This window comes from Pyrus communis, chromosome 14 (assembly GCF_963583255.1).
Source record: "Pyrus communis chromosome 14, drPyrComm1.1, whole genome shotgun sequence".
NCBI lineage: Eukaryota > Viridiplantae > Streptophyta > Magnoliopsida > Rosales > Rosaceae > Pyrus > Pyrus communis.
In genome coordinates this window covers 19,823,887-19,842,343 of record NC_084816.1, presented here as the reverse complement: position 1 = coordinate 19,842,343, position 18,457 = coordinate 19,823,887, and the positions used below count along the sequence as shown (strand labels likewise).

Genomic DNA, 18,457 nt, shown 5'->3' with positions numbered 1-18,457 from the left:
TTCTTTATGCAAGAAAAGAAAGATTGATGCTACCTATCTACCTTCCTCTTTTGCCTTTCTATACTTATCTTCTTTACTATTTTTTGACACATGAACTTCACTTATACATCAAACTAGGAAATGAATTATCAAGGTACACACATTTTTTTTCTTCCATAAATACCTTAATTAGGAATATATAACTAAAAGTTAGAGAGAAATGGTAGCAACTTTTTCATTTCAACCTTCACACTTTTCTTCATATACCACGTGTACTTGTACTAAAATACCATTATTTTTCTTCCTTTGTTAATATAATTAAGGGTAAATTACATTTAACACGCTCAAGTTTGGATGTAGCATGGGTGGGTACCTGGGAAGTGGACAGGAGAAATTTTGGGGTGGTGGATACTAACCAATAGGACTGCCGCATTAACTATTGTTGCCGAGCTAACAATAGCTATTGGCCAATATTGAAAAGGAGATGGCGGAATGGGAAGAGTTCATGGAGATATTAATAAGAGCAGTTCCACCCCTAACACAAATGTGTCAGCACCCATTGCATTTATTCAGTCAGTGAACAGTGATAGACCCCAATGAACAGTAATAGGCCAAGGGCATCTCCACCCCTAAAAAAATGAGCTGGCACAAATTCTAAAAATGCGCTAGCACCCAGCCCATTTAAAATATTTTAATTTTTTTTTTATAAAAGAATAAATAAATAAAATAGTTTAATTTTGGATAAGATTTTTAACCAATCTCGTCACGCCATATGTTATTATCCGAACGTACTATTTTGTGAATAGATTTCCGCTAAGATTTGCAACCGATTCCGACGCGCCACGTGTCACTATCTATTTACAATAATTTAGCCAAGATTATGATAAGATTTTCAACTAATCTTATTACGCCACATGTCATTATCCGAATGTACTATTTTGTGGATAGATTTCCGATAAGATTTTCAACCAATCCCGACGCGCCACATGTCACTTCCTGTTTGCAATAATTTAGTCAAGATTTCGATAAGATTTTCAACCAATCACGTTGTGCCACGTGACATTGTCCAGAACCTCATCGTTTCTTTTTTTGTCCATATAAACCCTACATCTCTACATCTATCCTCACACCAAACTCAATCCTTCTTTTTAGCTCAGAATCCTTCTTCATCGTTTGAAAATCTTAAGTTATTTTTACAATGTCTTCTTCAAGGAGAGTGCATAAACAATTTGAAGAGCAACATAAAAGATTGTTGGCATAACAGGAAGAATTGATCAATCTCGAGGAAGGTGGAGGTGGAGATGAGGCTTTCGCAATGGAGGAGGATGAAGATGATGACCATAGAAGGCAGAAGGCCTCACATTCCTGCAGTGTCATGGAAGCTGTGGGTTAGATAGCCAAACCCAGACGTGCCGCAAACTTTGATAGAAAAAGGGAAAGAAGAGGTAAAGATCTCTTGGAAGATTATTTTATTCACAACAGTGTATTCTCTGATCACGTTTTTAGACGTTGTTTTAGAATGCAACAAAGTTTGTTTGACAAAATCATGAGTGCTATTTGCAACCATGATCCATACTTTGTGCAAAAAGAGGATGCTTTTCGTGTTCTAGGTCATCTTCCTGAGCAAAAAATTACGGCTGCCTTGCGAATGATTGCATATAGAGCATCTGCAGATCAAGTGGATGAGATCGCGAGGATGGGAAAAATAATTGTTCTGGAGTCCTTAATGCGGTTTTGCTTTGAGTTTTTTCCAATAAGTAAAGGAAGCATTGAGTTTTTTCCAACGACCTTGAAGACCTTGACTACTTCTGGCGTCTTTTCCATGTACATCGCAAAACACTTTCGTAATTTTACGCCACATTTCTCGCTTATCCATCTCATTACCCGTAATCGGGTCATGAGTAGTGTGAACCCAACATTCACACAACGTAACATCTTCAATGAGCTTCCACGAAATCATTTTTTTCTCTCAAAGTGTAGAAATATTGAAATGTGGTGTAAGGTGGACGATGAGGGTTAGGTATTTATAGAAATAAAAAATAAAAATAAAAAAATTTTAATAAATTTTAATGTAGTTAATTAATTTGGACCATTGGATTTGAAAAATATTCAAATCCAACATCCTATAAGCTGCCTTGTGCCAACGGTCATAATTTTGACTGTTGGGCCTTTTTATTTTATTTTATTTTATTTTTTTGGGAGAAAAACATGGACCATTGATCTGTGATCGGACGGTCCAGATCAAAAATGAAATTCAATTTTTTTTTTCCGTTGGAAATCCAACGGTCTAGAAAAACTAGCCGTTGGAAATCCAACAGTAAACAGTGGGCCACGTCGCCTACCCGGGGTGAGATGTGAGTGCGCCTGCGGCGTGGGCCCCGCCTCTAAACGTTTGTCAGGTACTCATGCCCACGGTCGCGTGAATGCCACACGCTAAGCACAAAACAAAAAAGGGGCCGGTTCCTTGGTCAGTCAAGTTTGGGCTGGCTTGGAGACAAGCTGGGGCTGGGTGCCAGGCAAGTTTGTGGGCTGGAGTGGATTGACTGAGTCCCAGCCTAGTTTTTTGTCTGGGTGTCGGCCTAATGTGCCTCCGGTGGAAGTGCTCTAAGGGCCCCCGGGCCAGTTGCGAGTGATAGCTTACCTTGTTACGTGGTGCAATTGTAACCTCATATATTATTTTTAAATCTATACAATTTCATACAAAGGAGTTACCCAAAATTGTAAAGATTTTACTCGGCTCGAAGGGCCTTGGGAGCCATGCCGGCTGCGAATCCCTTGGTTTACAGGAGAGTAGACGCCAGGAGAAGTACTCCGTGGGGGAGTGGTACTCTGTGGTCTCATTCACCTTGCCGTTAGTGGATTCGGCGGAGAAGAAACGACCGCCAATGAGCTTGTGGTTGCAGAGGTTGGTCGGAGAGTGGATTCGAAGCCCGATGAGAAGAAACTCGGTGGCAACATCATAGGAAGGGTGAAGCTATGAAGGCTACGGAGGGGGCTGGGAATCATCTGGGAAGGAGGTCTTCGATTTTCTTTTAATTTTTTTTTTATATTAATTAAGCTTCTAAGTCCAGTTGTATAATAATAGAAGGGCCAAATCGGACAAATGGTCTTGTGGTTCTAAGGTATTCAGAACATGGCCCATGTGGTAAAAAAATGCGGATTTAAACTCATGTGGTATAGTCCGAAAGTATTAGTTATGTCCATTAAATATATAGATAGAACTGTATTTTCACAAAACCTTCTTCCTCATGCTTTCTCTGGAATGTGTATTTTCACAAAACCATGTCTGAGATCAACCTCATCACTGATCTTGATGCCATCCCACTCAGAGCCCTGAATACAACAAATGCAGCCATTTCTTTTTATGAGTCTTACCCACTTCAACTTTCCCGCTCTCTTAACCATATATGAAATATAATCTCTCTCAGTCTCTCTCTCTAGTTGACATCCCTCTGTTCATCTTTTCAGGATGCATTAAATTTGCACCATAGTTTGTTTATCTCATTTTTTTCCAGAAAGAAAAAAAGATGAATACCAGAGTACGCACTAATCTTCAGACCATGAAAGCTGCTGTTGCTATGAACCATGATATTAATAAAGTAAGTTGCTTTTCTTTTTCCATTTTTGGGTTGTAATTCTTCTTCTTTCTTTAAAGCTGAGAGGTCGTATCATTGACAAATTTCGAGGCCAGTGTGTTTGTTTCTCGAGAAAAAAGTAAAAAGAAAATTCTGGGTTCTCTTCTTGTTGGGTTGTTACCATTCAATGGGAATATCTGATCGTTCACTACTAAGATCAAATAGAAAAATTAGGTACTCGCGGGTTTTGTCTGGCGAGTGTGATATGCCCAGTAACGATAGCAAGATGTGTTGCGATTGCAATACAAACACCACCAGTATTGGTCCTAGGTATCCCTGCCAAAGTTGTAGCAGATGGATTTGTGGAAAGTGTATTCAGGGCTCTGAGTGGGATGGCATCGAGATCAGTGATGAGGTTGATCTTAGACATGGTTTTGTGAAAATACACATTCCAGAGAAAGCATGAGGAAGAAGGTTTTGTGAAAATACAATTCTATCCATGTATTTAACAGAACTAATATTTTTGGACTAAATCTATACCACATGAGTTTAAATCCGAATTATTTTACCACATGAGCTATGTTCTGAATATCTTAAGACCACAGGAAGCATTTGTCCGATTTGGTCTAATAGAAGATGTGCCAAATTTGAAGTGGGAGTAACATGTGCTGATATGGTTTACCTAATAATTTCTTCTCCTTCACAATCACGCATGGGTAAACGCCACACCAATAGTACAACTAATTAATACTCTTATTTATTTAATTTGGGGATGTAGGCCATGCTCCGTCCCATCCACTGGGCCACCCCTTGGGAAAATTTTTAGGTGTGACGGGAACACGGATGGTACACCACGTGTCTCAATGTAAGTGGTGAAAAATTTTAATTTTTAAGTTATTAATATTTTAACACATATGACCCACCATTTATATTGAGACACGTGGTGTACCATCTCGTATGACGGGAACACTGAAAAATCTCTCCACCCCTTGAACTGCCTCCTCGCAAGTCACAACTGTATGTAAATATCAAAGAACCACACACCTTCTACTCCCGCCAGCCCTCTACAATTGAGGAAAAATTCTCTGAATTAATTAGAATATCCTTTTTAGCAAAAATGGTTTTTGAGATTTGCACAACTCTTTACTTTGATCCTTGAGATTTGAAATCGATAGAATTGGTCATTGAGTTTGTTCACAATCAATCATTTTAGTTATTATGTGAAAAATATCTATAAAATAAGGGTAAAATAATAAAAATACCTTCAACTTTTGTCAAATCATTTTGGTTTATTGTTTATTATATTGAAGTTAGTTTTATTATTTGGATTCTTGTTTAACATAATTTTTTTACCGAATGACCAAAATGATTGATGGTGGACAATCTCAGGACCATTTCTATTGATTTCAAATTTCGGGGACCAATGTTAAGAGTTAGGCAAATCTCAAGGACCATTTTGGCTAAAAAGCCATTAGAATAAAATGTATGCATCTCAAGCAAATCAAACCCCAAAAACTACTAATAATAATGTTAATCGGCATTCAGCAAATTTCTCTCCGACCATTTGGGGCCATCATTTCTTATCATATGCTTCTATCGTACGAAATTCATTTAGACTGATAGTTTGTCAAATATATGTTACCATTTTTCCTTTCTTTCTAATTCCCTTGCAATTTGTCTTTTTAGGAAACAAATATAGAAGAAGAGCAACATGTTCAAGAACTGAAAGTGAAGAGGATGATATAATGGCTCCAATACCTAGTAATCCCTTGAAAAAATTGGAATTGATTAATGCCATTCAGCGCTTAGGCATCTCCCGCCATTTAGAAAATGAGATGGATCAAGTTTTGCTCCAAATTCACAGCAACTCTTATGACTGTTATCACCACGGAACTGAAGGAAGTGATGACGATGATCTTCACGCTCCTGCTCTCTATTTTCGATTGCTTAGACAACAAGGTTATAATATTTCATGTGGTAAGTTCTCAGTGCTCATGGCTTGTTGATAGCTATGTGAGGATTAAATTTCTTCTTCTAATTAAGCACGTAATGCATGCATTAATTAATTGTTTTTGAAGCAGACATGTTCAACAAGTTCAAGGACGTCAATGATGCAAAATTTAAGGAATCACTCACGAATGATGTCGTGGGACTACTAAGTTTGTACGAAGCTACACATCTGAGGGTACACGGAGAGGATATACTAGAAGAGGCATTAAGCTTTACCACCACTCATCTCGAGTCAGCAGCACATCGTTTAAGCCCCGGGCCACTTTCGAAAGAAGTAAAGCATGCATTGTAGCAGCAATTCTGGAAGGGCAACCCAAGGCTAGAAGCAAGGCATTACTTGTCCATCTACCACGAACATAATTCACATAATGAGACTCTCCTAACTTTTGCAAACTTGGATTTCAACTTCTTGTAGAAAGTCCATCAGAGATTCAGAAGGAACTAAGTGAAATTTCAAGATTATTATATATATAATCAACTTCATGCAAAACTAATTCACTAATTCACTAATCAAATTCTACCTAAATTAATTAATGCAGGTGGTGGAAGGAGTTGGACTTTGTAAACAAGTTACCGTTTGCGAGGGACAGAGTAGTTGAGTGCTACCTTTGGGGTTTAAGGTGCTACTATGAACCCGAATACTCCTTTGCTAGGATGATAATTGGCAAAGTTACTGCCGTCGCAGTCGTTATGGATGATATTTATGATGTGTATGGCACATTTGAAGAAATAGAGCTGTTTCCTCAAGCTGTTGAAAGGTTTGAAAATAAACTAATTAATAATCCTTTAATTTGCATGTCTCACAATTTACAGTAGTTAATTAGCTAGTTTTCATTTTTTTTAAAAAAATTTCTCTCATTGAACGTCGACAGTATGTGATGTAGCAAGACGTCTGAAAATTCGAACTTCAGCCAGTACTTTTTGATGAGAGCCTTTTTGGATTGTTTCACTCGCTTATTTTAAATGTTTCTTCATCAATCATCAGGTGGGACATCTCTGCCATGGTTCATCTACCAGAGTACATGAAAGTCTGTTATCAAACATTGTTGGATCTCTACGCTGAAATTGAGGAAAAGCTTGAAAACGAGGGAAACTCATATCGCATCGACTATGCGAGAGAAGCAGTAAGTCTCACAGACAAATATCTTTTCCATCTTACTAATTACTTTATATAGTAATTAATTAAAGCTTTATTACGTAGATGTACATCGCTTGGTCGTCTCTCATCGCTTGGTCGTCTCTCAGATGAAAATTCAAGTTAAATCTTTCTTCAAGGAAGCAAAATGGTTTTATGATAACTACACACCAACCATGGATGAATATTTGTCAGAAGCACTTAATACATCCTACTTCATGCTAGCAACCACTGCCTTTGTTGGAATGGGAAGTGTTGTTACAAAAGACTCCTTGGATTGGGTGTTTAGTGACCCTAAGATTGTAAGGTCGGCATCACAAATTGCTGGACTCGTGGACGATATTAAATCTCACAAGGTATGTACTTAATTATATAAATTAATTACTACGTATTGTGAGTTCTGGTGTATGAACTAGTCACAATGTGGAGCAATGGTTCTTTTGGGTTGCTCCGTAAGAACTTCCATCCTCAAAAGGACCACTGTGGCAAGTTCAATCATCAATATTCATAAATTTTTAGTTCAGTGGTGAAAACTCAAATTCGACTAAAGTTCAAGATCAATTAATTCTCCAATATTCTCTTTTTTCTTTGCATATGTATTTTTTTTTAAAATAATTTGTTATTAGCTAGATTTGTTCTACTGCTACTATGTATAACCTTGATATTTTTTTGAAGTCTGAGCAGAAGAGAGGGCATGTTGCCTCATGTGTGGAATGCTACATGAAGGAACATGATGCCACAGAGGAACAAGCAATAATCGAACTAAGCAAGCAAGTGAATAATGCATGGAAGGACGTAAATGAAACGTGCCACCGCCCTACCATTTTCCCCATGCAGATACTACTACGAATTGTCAATCTTGCACGAATGGTTGAAGTTGTATACAAACATGACGATGGCTTTACTCATGCTGGAATCTTTCTCAAGGATATTGTGGTTTCACTCTTGTCGAACCCGTGACACTTTAGGCCTTCAATTTGGACTAGTTGTTCTCTTTACTAAATTCAATAATAAGGCATCACCATTGGCCAGCAAAATTCGAAAGAGCCAGTCTTTCTACTGGTCGTTCGTTGAAACCATGTTTTAATTTGTTTGAATTGTTTGTTTTCTCTTTGATACTACAAATGAAATAAATTTAAATTTTCGTTCTGTGATAATATATATACTCTTGTCATTGAATTCTGTAGAACGCTGTAGTGTAATTCGCAAAATGTTGGAGTATGAGTTGAAGAAGGGAATTGTTATGAAATTAAGTAAATTGTGAATTACATTGGATCTCCTAAGTCCTAATTAGGTAGTCTTTAGGAGGAAAAACGACATGTAGGCTTCAAAGTTTTTGTGGAATTAGAATTATTTGTTCAATTAGGATATCATTATTTTCTGTTTCAAGTTAATTAGTCTTGTATCTTGTTGTATTATAAATATGACAAAGAAGGATATACATCAAGGGAAATCGAACTAATTAAATCCAAATGTTAGGAGGGGTGAAACTATGAAGGCTAAGGAGGGAGCTGAGAATCATCGGGGAGGGAGGTGGCTATGGGGTTTTTTCTTTCTTCAATTTTTAATTTTTTTATTAATTAAGCTTTTAAGTCCAACTGTATAATAATAGAAGATGTGTCAAATTTGAAGTGGAAGTACTATGCGCTGATGTGGTTTAGCTAATAATTGCTTCTCCTTCACAATCACGCATGGGTAAACGCCATACCAATAGTACAACTAATTTATACGGCCAACTCTTATTTATATCAATTATTTTAGGGTAAAGTACAAAAAACTACCTCAACTATTGGGGCCACGACAGTTTCATACTTCATTTTTAAAATTGACAATGTCATACCCCATCTTACGAATTTGTGACAATGTCATACCTCCGTCAATTTTTCTGTTAAGTGCTGACGTGGCTTGATTCGGAACCTACTTTCTATTAAAAAATTATTAAAAACTAAAAACTAATTATTTAATATTTTTTTAAATATTAAAATAACAATAAAAAGGAGAAAAAAAAAAAAAAAAACCTCATTTCGTCTGTCCCCTCCCCCCTCCTCCCTCCTCTCTCCTCTCCCCATCTTCATCTTCTTCCCCCACCTGCAAATCCCAAAAAAAATAAAATAAAATAAAATCCAATTTGTCTTCCCCCACAGCCACACTCAGTTTCCCCCACACCCACACCCACACTCTTCTCCCTCCTGCAAACTAGAAAAAAGCAAAAAAAAAAAAAAAAAAAAAAACCCAGATCCCATTGGCGGTATCTTGGGTGCGCAGAGAAGATGGAAGATGGGTGCGGAAGAGGACGTGGAGAATGGATGAGAATGGGTTTTCAAATTTTTTTATTTTTTATTTCCCTCCTCTTCTTCTTCTTCTTCTTCTTCTTCTGCAGGGGAGTTATGGTTTTCAATTTTTTTTTTTTTCCTTCCTCCTTTTTTTCCTCTTCATCTTCTCCTTATCCTTCTCCTTCTTCTTCACCTTCTCCTTCTTCCGCAGAGGGGTGTTGATGGGATTTCAAATTTTTTTTTTTTTTTTCTTCCTTTTCTTCTTCTTCCTCCTTCTCCTTCTCCTTCTCCCTTCTTCTTCTTCCGCGCCAACCGGGGGGAGGGGGGGAATTTTTTTTCTTCCTTTTTTTCCTCTTCTTCTTCTTGCTCCTCCTCCTCTTCCTTCTCCTTCGCCCTTCTTTTTCTTCCGCGCCAACCAGGGGGGAATTTTTTTTTTTCCCTTCCTCCTTTTTTTCCTCTTCTTCTTCTTCCTCCTCCTCCTCCTCCTTCTCCTTCTCCTTCTTGTTCTTCCGCAGGGGGGGGTTTGTTGGGTTTTCAAAATCTTTTTTTTTATTTTTTTTACTTTTTATTATTATTTTAATATTTAAATAATTTTAAATAATTTTTTTTTTAGTTTTTAATAATATTTTAATGATTTTTTAGTAGAAAGTGGACCCCGAATCAAGCCACGTCAGCATTTAACTGAAAAGTAAACGGCCAAGTAACGGAAGGTATAACATTGGACCAAATTCTAAAGATGAGGTATGACATTGTCAATTTTAAAAGATGAGGTATGAAAGTGTCATGACACCAATAGTTGAGGTAGTTTTTTGTACTTTACCCATTATTTTAATTTGGGGATGCTACGCCATGCTCCGCCCCACCCACTGCGCCACCCATTGAACCGCCCCCTTGCAAGTCACAACTGTATAAAAATATCGAAGAACCACACACCTTCAACTCCCGCCAGCCCTCTACAATTGAGGAAACATTCTCTGAATTAATTAGAATAGGCTTTTTAGCCTAACTCCTCACTTTGGTTCCTAAGATTTGAAATCGATAGAATTGATTATTGAGTTTGTTCATAATCAATCATTTTGGTTAGGCATTTTAGCCAAAATGGTCCCTGAGATCTGCATAACACATCACTTTGGTTCCTAAGATTGATTTCTATTATTTTCGTTATTCCGTTAAAAACTCCGTTAAGTGTCCCGGAGCTCTTGGCCAAAAGTTTGTGCAATTTTCAAAGTTTCATAACTCAATCATTTTTTAACCAAATTGGACCCATAACATATCAAAATGAAGATAAGAAAGTGTAGAACAAGATTTTATCCATTTGGAAGCCCAATGGTTGCCAAAGATAGCTGGAAAATAGCCTGAAAGGTGATTGATCGGCGAGAAAACTGGAAAACTCGCCAGAAACTAGGTAAACTTTAAATGTTCATAACTTCTTCAATACTTAACGAAATCGAGTGATTCAAAAACGACAATCATACTTCTCAATGAGACAAAGAGAATGATACCTTTCTAGATTGCTAAATCGCCGTGGTTTGGCCGAAAAACAGCTCGAAATTGGTTGTCTTGGTCTTGAGTTAGCCATTTTCAAGCCATTTTTGGGCCAAACCACGACGAATTAGCCGTCGAGAAAGGTACCATTTTCTTTGAATATTGAATGTTGACAGTACGTGATGTAGCAAGACGTCTGAAAATTCGAACTTCAACTAGTACTTTTTGATGAGAGCCTTTATGGATTGTTTCACTCGCTTATTTTAAATGTTTCTTCGTCAGTCATCAGGTAGGACATCTCTATCATGGTTCATCTATCAGAGTACATGAAAGTCTGTTATCAAGCATTGTTGGATCTCTACGCTGAAATTGAGGAAAAGCTTGGAAACGAGGGAAACTCATATCTCATCCACTATGCAAGAGAAGCATTAAGTCTCACAGAAATATCTTTTCCATCTTACTAAGTACTGTTATATAGTAATTAATTAAAGCTTTATTATGTATATGTACATCGCTTGGTCGTCTCTCAGATGAAAATTCAAGTTAAATCTTTCTTCAAGGAAGCAAAATGGTTCTATGATAACTACACACCAACCATGGATGAATATTTTTCAGAAGCACTTAATACATCCTACTTCATGCTAGCAACCACAGCCTTTGTTGGAATGGGAAGTGTTGTTACAAAAGACTCCTTGGATTGGGTGTTTAGTGACCCTAAGATTGTGGAGGCGGCATCACAAATTGCTAGACTCGTGGACGATATTAAATCTCACAAGGTACGTACTTAATTATATAAATTAATTACTACGTATTGTGAGTTCCGGTGTATGAACTAGTCACAGTGTGGAGCAATGGTTCTTTTGGGTTGCTCCGTAAGAACTTCCATCCTCGAAAGGACCACTGTGGCAAGTTCAATCATCAATATTCACAAATTTTTAGTTCAGTGGTGAAAACTCAAATTCGACTAAAGTTCAAGATCAATTAATTCTCCAATATTCTCTTTTTTCTTTGCATATGTATATATTTTTTTAATAATTTGTTATTAGCTAGATTTGTTCTACAACTACTATATATAACCTTGATATGTTTTTTGAAGTTTGACCAGAAGAGAGGGCATGTTGCCTCATCCGTGGAATGCTACTTGAAAGAACATGGTGCCACAGAGGAACAAGCAATAATCGAACTAATCAAGCAAGTTAATAATGCATGGAAGGACGTAAACGAAACGTGTCACCGCCCTACCATTTTCCCCATGCAGCTAATACTACGAATTGTCAATCTTGCACGAATGATTGAAGTTATATACAAGCATGATGATGGCCTTACTCATGCTGGAATATTTCTCAAGGACATTGTGGTTTCACTCTTTGCCGAACCCGTGCCTCTTTAGGCCTTCAATTTGGACTAGTTGTTCTCTTTGCTAAATTCAGTAAGGCATCACCATTGGCCAACAAAAATACGAATGAGCCGGTTTTTGTACTGGTCGTTCGTTGAAACCGTGTTTTAATAAATTTGTTTGAATTGTTTAATTGTTTTCTCTTTGATACTACAAATGAAATAAATTTAAATTTCCGTTCTGTGAGAATATATACTCTTGTCATTGAATTTTGTAGAAAGCTGCAGTATAATTCCCAAAGTGTTGAAGTTGGACTTGAAGAAGGGAATTGTTATGAACTTGAGTAAATTATGAATTATATTTTATCTCCTAGCTGAATGAGAAATTCTACAGTTCGAATTTCAGATTCACCCATCCAGCTAGCTGTTTATATACATTTTCATCATGTTTCAAAGGACTTTTATGCATGCGTTTAATGGTCCTCCTCCCTTCCCTTGTAGGCATCTTGGTTTGCTGATAAGCTTAGCATTGCTAGAGTTAGGGCTATCCCTAGCTTTGTAATTTTCTGTTTTGGGTTATGCTACAACCATTTGGGTGTATATTCTTACCCAAAGCGACTTGTGATATCAGACGGTTAAACTAAAGCATTTGAGATCCAAGAAAAGGAAATGGAGTTATATTATTCATATGAAATGGTAGCACATAAAGAAGTAACACATATTGGACATTCTCTGGTAAAAACCAAGATGTACCAAGCAACTAATTTGATTATTTGCAATTACCACAAAGTAGATCGATGAACCAAGTTCATTTGATTTGCTTATCAGTTTATCTTTTTGAGCACTGAGTCCTGCAAATCTTTAGACCTCATTTGGTGTATGGAGTTAGATTGGACAGCTCAAGTGATTTAATATATGTTGGAAGGAAAAAATTAGTACTGACTTCAAAATATTAAAATTTTAAAGCCTACAATAGCGTTTTAAAAAGTGTTGGAATTTCTGAAACCATTATGTAGCGCTTGTTGAGAAATGCTATCGTGCAGTGCTATTAATTACATACTGTGTTATAGTGAAGTTATCATTAACTTGTCTAAGACCATCTCCAAAGGGAATCTCAAATTTTAAACATAAAATTTAAATTTGACAACTTATGTGGCATTTTGACATCTTTTAAAGTTTTGTTATCCATGTCAAATTTTAAACATAAAGTAAAAATTCATATTTATTTTCTTTGCATTGGTAGTGAAAGGAAATGATTTAAAAAGTATAAAAATATTTAAACATTGCATGGGTATTGAAAAGAAATTAAAGTGCAATGCTTTAAACCAATAAAAAGTTAGTAAAAAGCATTTAATAATTATTATAAAAATTTTGAAGATACTGTCAATTTTTTTTTGTTTTTTTTTTTTTTTGGGAGTGGGCAAGCTGCCATTCCATGTCATGCCACATCAGATTTAATTTCTTGGTTGGAAAACAGTTGTTGTCTTTTTTAACATTATTGCTGATTTAGATATTTTGACATCTCCTTTAGAGATGCTCTAAACTAAAGGTAGAAGAATGATTACTATTCCTCGAGTAGCCAAACATTATTCTAGTACTTGGCTACTCAAAGAATGAACAAGTGTTCCTACTGAAAACTTGTCTAAGCTAAAGGTGGAAGAATGATTAGTCATGAGTAAGTGTTTCTGCTAAAAGTATGTTAAGCCATTATGAGTAATTAATGCTCCCTACCAAATGTCTCTCGATCATGGTATACAGTCCCCTTTCGTTTAGGGATCCTCTAATAATTCTATTTAATAGGCGAATTTGATTGTTCAAAGAAACATTGATATGACTACCATTTAATATAATGATCAAATATTTCAAATTTTGATGATTTGTGTTAGAGAAGATTTTTAAAGAAAGACGTAAAAGATGTACAGTTGAATCGTTGAAATACAATGTGAAGTGAGCCGTACAAATGATCTCTCGAAGAGAAAATGAAAGTCTCTTGTGTGTGGTCTTGTGGCTTCTACGGTAGATAGAAAATGAGAGAGGATCATTGTTTGTCCTTATATTATGTAAAAGTTAATTATGTTAAGCTTATATGGTTATATAATTAAAACACAAACAAATGAGTGGCTAACTTGATTTCCGTGGCAACCATGGAAAGATGAAGGTTGCGGCAATACCAAAGTTTTCTACAAACACTTGGTCGGATACAACTACTTTATGAGAAATATTTTCTTGTGTTGTCTAGGGTTTGCATACTGGCGAAGATTTTAGGATTCCTCTAGTATTTATACTGGCTAAATAGTGGGGAGGAGGTTTGGTTCTCAACTTATATATCTGTAGTCGAATTTACGTATACTTACACCTACGTACAATATATTCACACCATGGTAAAAAAAAAACAAGAGTATAACCATAATTATCAGAATTGGTAGAAAACACCTGTAGTTCACTAGATCTGGTAAACAATCCAAAGTTGGAGATACGTCGATCGGACAACATGGTTATTGATAACTAGAGAAAATTTCAATTAAAAAATTTTGAGAAAATAAAAACTCATCTAATTAAAAAGAAAAGATAAATAGATATAATATAGGCAAGTTATGATGGTTCGGCCTCTTTTCATGGACGACTTATTTCAATATTTTTCACCAAGTTACTTCATTTTGATTTAATTTCGAGAACATATTTTAATGCAATTTCTACATCAATTTAAAAATGAGTCACACGTATGGTCAAATAGACGAAAAATGTATTTTGAGGTAATTTTGAAACCTCTAAATACAATACAATGGGTAAAAAATTAAACCCCACGCCCCGGCCCATAACCAATACGAGACCAACGACCTTCCATTTCTTTTCCTGGATCAAATTTGAATCCCACCAACGGTCAAATGGTTTGAGCTCGCCCTCTCCATTCGCAATAATAAACAACGGTCCGCATCGGGGACCTGCTGATCAATCCCAGCCGTCCAAACAAAACGACGACGCTGGGCGCTCGCAGCGGTGAAAGCTCAAACGGCATACATACTTCCTCCCAAATTAGCAAAATAGAAGCACAAATGGAGGATGGATGATAGAAGAAGAAGAAGAAGAAAAGCCCATTCGTCTGCGGCTTTTGAGGAGGACAAGAACATGGCTCTAAAGAATAGCAACGATCACTGGGCATTTCTGGTACAAATCATCTTCCTTGAACTTGTTTTCCCTCTCTCTCTCTCTCTCTCCCCCCTCGGATTAATGGTTTTTTTTTTTGGGTTGGAATTTGGGGTTCTTGGATTTAATTGGCTTTTTTTTGTTTTTGGTTTAATTTTGAGTTCTTTGAAATTGGATTTATTGTGTTTAGGAATCTCGTTTGCTTGAAATGTGGGTCGTCTTGTTATTAATGTGGGTTTCTGAATTTGATATCTTTAATCTTGTTTCTGGGTTTTGATTTGAGCTTATGACAGTTTTCGATTTCTGGGTTTTTTTGTTTTTGTGAATTTCTGTGGGTTCTGGCAATTCCTGAGTTCCGAGTTCTCGTATTGTATGGATGTTTGCATTCTTATTCATGTTCATGTTTACAACCTTCTACTTCTTTTTCTTAGTCTACATTTTCTCAGCAACCAAACATATCCTAACCAACTCTGAAGGTGCATTTTGTTCTTGTGAATCGATTGCGTTCGGTTCTCTCTTTACACAGTGTGGAATAGAAAAAGGATTTGGAGTTTTAAATATTCACAGAAACCCATTATTACATTAGGATTAGCTTGCAATCTTTTTTATTTCATGCAATGTCTCTGGACCCTTAATTTACTTGTTTACTTCTTTCTTTGCTGATCGATACAGGAAGAAATTGAAGCGCCTATGTGGGTTGATCTCACATTAGAAGTCAACTCAACAAACCAACATATGTGGGTTCTACTATGCTCAGTAGCAAATATCGTCACGTTCCCACACGTTTTTTTTCTCTTTAATTTTCAGAAATGGTTTATAATTCAGTAAGTATATGTGATGCCAATTTTTAATTCTTCTTTATTTGGATACATTGCAGTGATGATGACTGGTTTAGAAGAAGCCATCTGTAAGTATCCTCTAACCCTTTGATTATTCGGTATTATCCATTTTGTCTTTTGGATTCATGTCGTCCAAGAAGAATGCTGAGTTCTGGTAATTTGATGGAATTATTAGGTTCCACCAATGCTCTTCACGCCAGTTGAAGGCTGCATTTTTGAATTCCGGTGAGGATAGTATAGGCCTAAACTTTGACTTAGTAGGACCATCTTCACCACAACTTCCATCTTCTGTCTCTAAGTCAAGAGGCAAAGACTTCGTAAGCAAGAAATGGAGAGGGGAAAACCAGGATTTTGCAGATAAGCGGCACCTAGACAAAGTTCTGAGTGGGACATCTTCCTGTGGGAATTCAGGGTCCAGTGATAAGATGAAACCCAAATCAAGCTTTATACAGTTGAAAGGAACATCCAGTTCCAAATCAAGTTCAGTTTGCAAAAGCAGTTTAACTACAAATCACATACCCAGTTGCTCTAAGCCAACGTCTTCTGGTGGGGATCCAACATGTAGTTTGAGTTCTGTGACAAACAAGGCAGATGAAAGCAGTACAACAAGCACCATAACATCAGAGATTGGTCAGCAGCAGCAACAACAAAAGTTTATGGAGAAGTCAAATCCAGTATTGAGTCAAACAAATGGGATATTTTCAGTCATAAAGGCTGGTTTCAGGAAAAGTGGTATTACAAGGCCAGCAGCCAGAGTGGAGATTAATGGTGATAGAAGGCAATCAAGAGTCCATAAATCTTCATCCAGTAAGTCTAGTGTGGGATCATCATCAAATCCTCGTTCTGAGGGCAGGGCCTCAACATCTACATCAATACAGTACAAAGAAAGAACCCCAGATAGCAGAAATGTGGCAAGAATGAGTTATGCAACCAAGAACAGAATAAGACCTTCCAAAGTATCCAAGCCGTCTAATCATAAGATTGCCACTAATGTTTCGAAGTCAGTCCACGTGGAAGCTGCAAAACCAAAGGTAAGATGTCGTAAAACTAGTAATTGCCACTAGTAAGGGACTTCTCTATACTCTATCTAAAACCCTTAGGCTGATGGGAAATTTATCTCATTCTCTACCTGTTTTCGTAACACGAGTTAAATATTACTCCCCTCTATGAAAAGCAATTTTAGGGCTGCCATATTTGCTCATGGTTTTCTTGCAATTTATTTTGTACATTTTATTCATATTGAATTTGATCTTGCTTCATAGTATGCAGTGATGGACCACGAGATTGATGTTAACGTGAATCAGTGTTTGTACAGGTTCAATATCAGATTCAGAGAAGGAAACCTCTGGAATCAGTTAGAGTTAATGAAAATAAATCAACTACTGCTACTGTAAAATCCAAGGAGAAACCAGTAGTTGGTGGATCTAACAGAATGGCTGCCTCAGGAAAAGAGAATGTGAAAGGGAAGATGGCTGGGAGTCAGAAATGCAGTAACAAAGGCATTGCTCCAGTAACCATGGTTTGGAGTCCGAAGGGGACAAAACAGAGCATTTTGCAGAGGACTGACAGAACAGGACTGGCTGGGAAGGTACATTAATACTTAATAGTCAATTAATTAGTTCTTTGTTATCTTTTGTCTTTGTCTAAAGGTTATAACCTTAGAGTATTAGTTCTTTGTTATCTCTTGTCTTTGTCTAAAGGTTATAACCTTTAGAGTAAAAACAATTCTTACGCAACGTTACTAAAAATTAAATCGAGGTTAGCCATCCAAGAAGAGAAGTTAAATTGACCAAGAAAACTTGATTTTGGAAGTAAATACCAAAGAGACAATTCAGATGATTAGTGTAAGCCGATAGGAGTTATCAATTATAAATACCACCTACATCTTCAAATAAGTTGTATTCATTTTCATTCGTTGAAACCAGTTTTACATGCAACGATAGATAATGCACTCAAGACAGGGAAGCGATTTTCACTGGAACTCTATTTGATTTAGATAATTGCTAAAGAAAAAGAGTTGGAAGAGATAATTCTTCCATGTTCTAGGTTCGGTTGGTCAGTGAAAGCATTGAGTGGTATATAAGATGAGGCAGTGTGGGGAAAGAGGCTTTCTGCTTACAAGTGTGGGTTGGGAGTGGAGGCTACATTTATTGTTGAGGGCTAAGGCTAACCTTGTCGTACTTAGGATTCTTAGGTGTTTCCTCCTTTACATGATACTGCCAAAAGAATAGGAATCCATAATTTCGGTTCCCTTAATTTTGGTTCTTTAGAGAAGCCAAAGCCAGGCTTTTAAGGTGCATCCCTTCCCAATAAGTACTATTCCATGTATAAATCCACTGTTTCCCCCTCTTTCTGCACCGTTCTTAGTATTTCTTTTGAATTATAGACAAACCTCATCGTCAACCCAAAAAAAACGACAAACCTCATTAGGCTTTTGTATGTGCTGCAATAGACTGAGCATCATTTCTTGGGCAGTGACTTAGTTGATCTTGCTAGGCTACTTGTTATCTGAATATGTGCAATCTCTCTAATTAAATCTGTGTTCCATAATCCCATTACCATGTCTGATTGGTAAGAGTGTACCACTGATGAATTGCAGACATTTTTGCTCAATAATCTGATAACGTCGACCTTATTTTGAGCAGGGAAAAGTGGGCGGTCAAAGCCATTTGGTAAGCCTGA

The 18,457-nt window shown here is 36.8% G+C and overlaps 1 long non-coding RNA gene and 1 pseudogene across 1 annotated transcript; both read left to right on the top strand.

The window, feature by feature from the left end:
- The first annotated feature begins 5,035 nt into the window (after nt 1-5,035).
- LOC137714527 ((-)-germacrene D synthase-like) lies at nt 5,036-11,847 on the top strand (annotated as a pseudogene).
- A 3,015-nt stretch (nt 11,848-14,862) lies between these two features.
- LOC137715231 (uncharacterized) lies at nt 14,863-15,845 on the top strand. Its single transcript, XR_011065553.1, has 3 exons — nt 14,863-14,957; nt 15,609-15,673; nt 15,814-15,845. It is a non-coding gene; the product is annotated as an uncharacterized lncRNA (long non-coding RNA).
- The last annotated feature ends 2,612 nt before the right edge of the window (nt 15,846-18,457 follow it).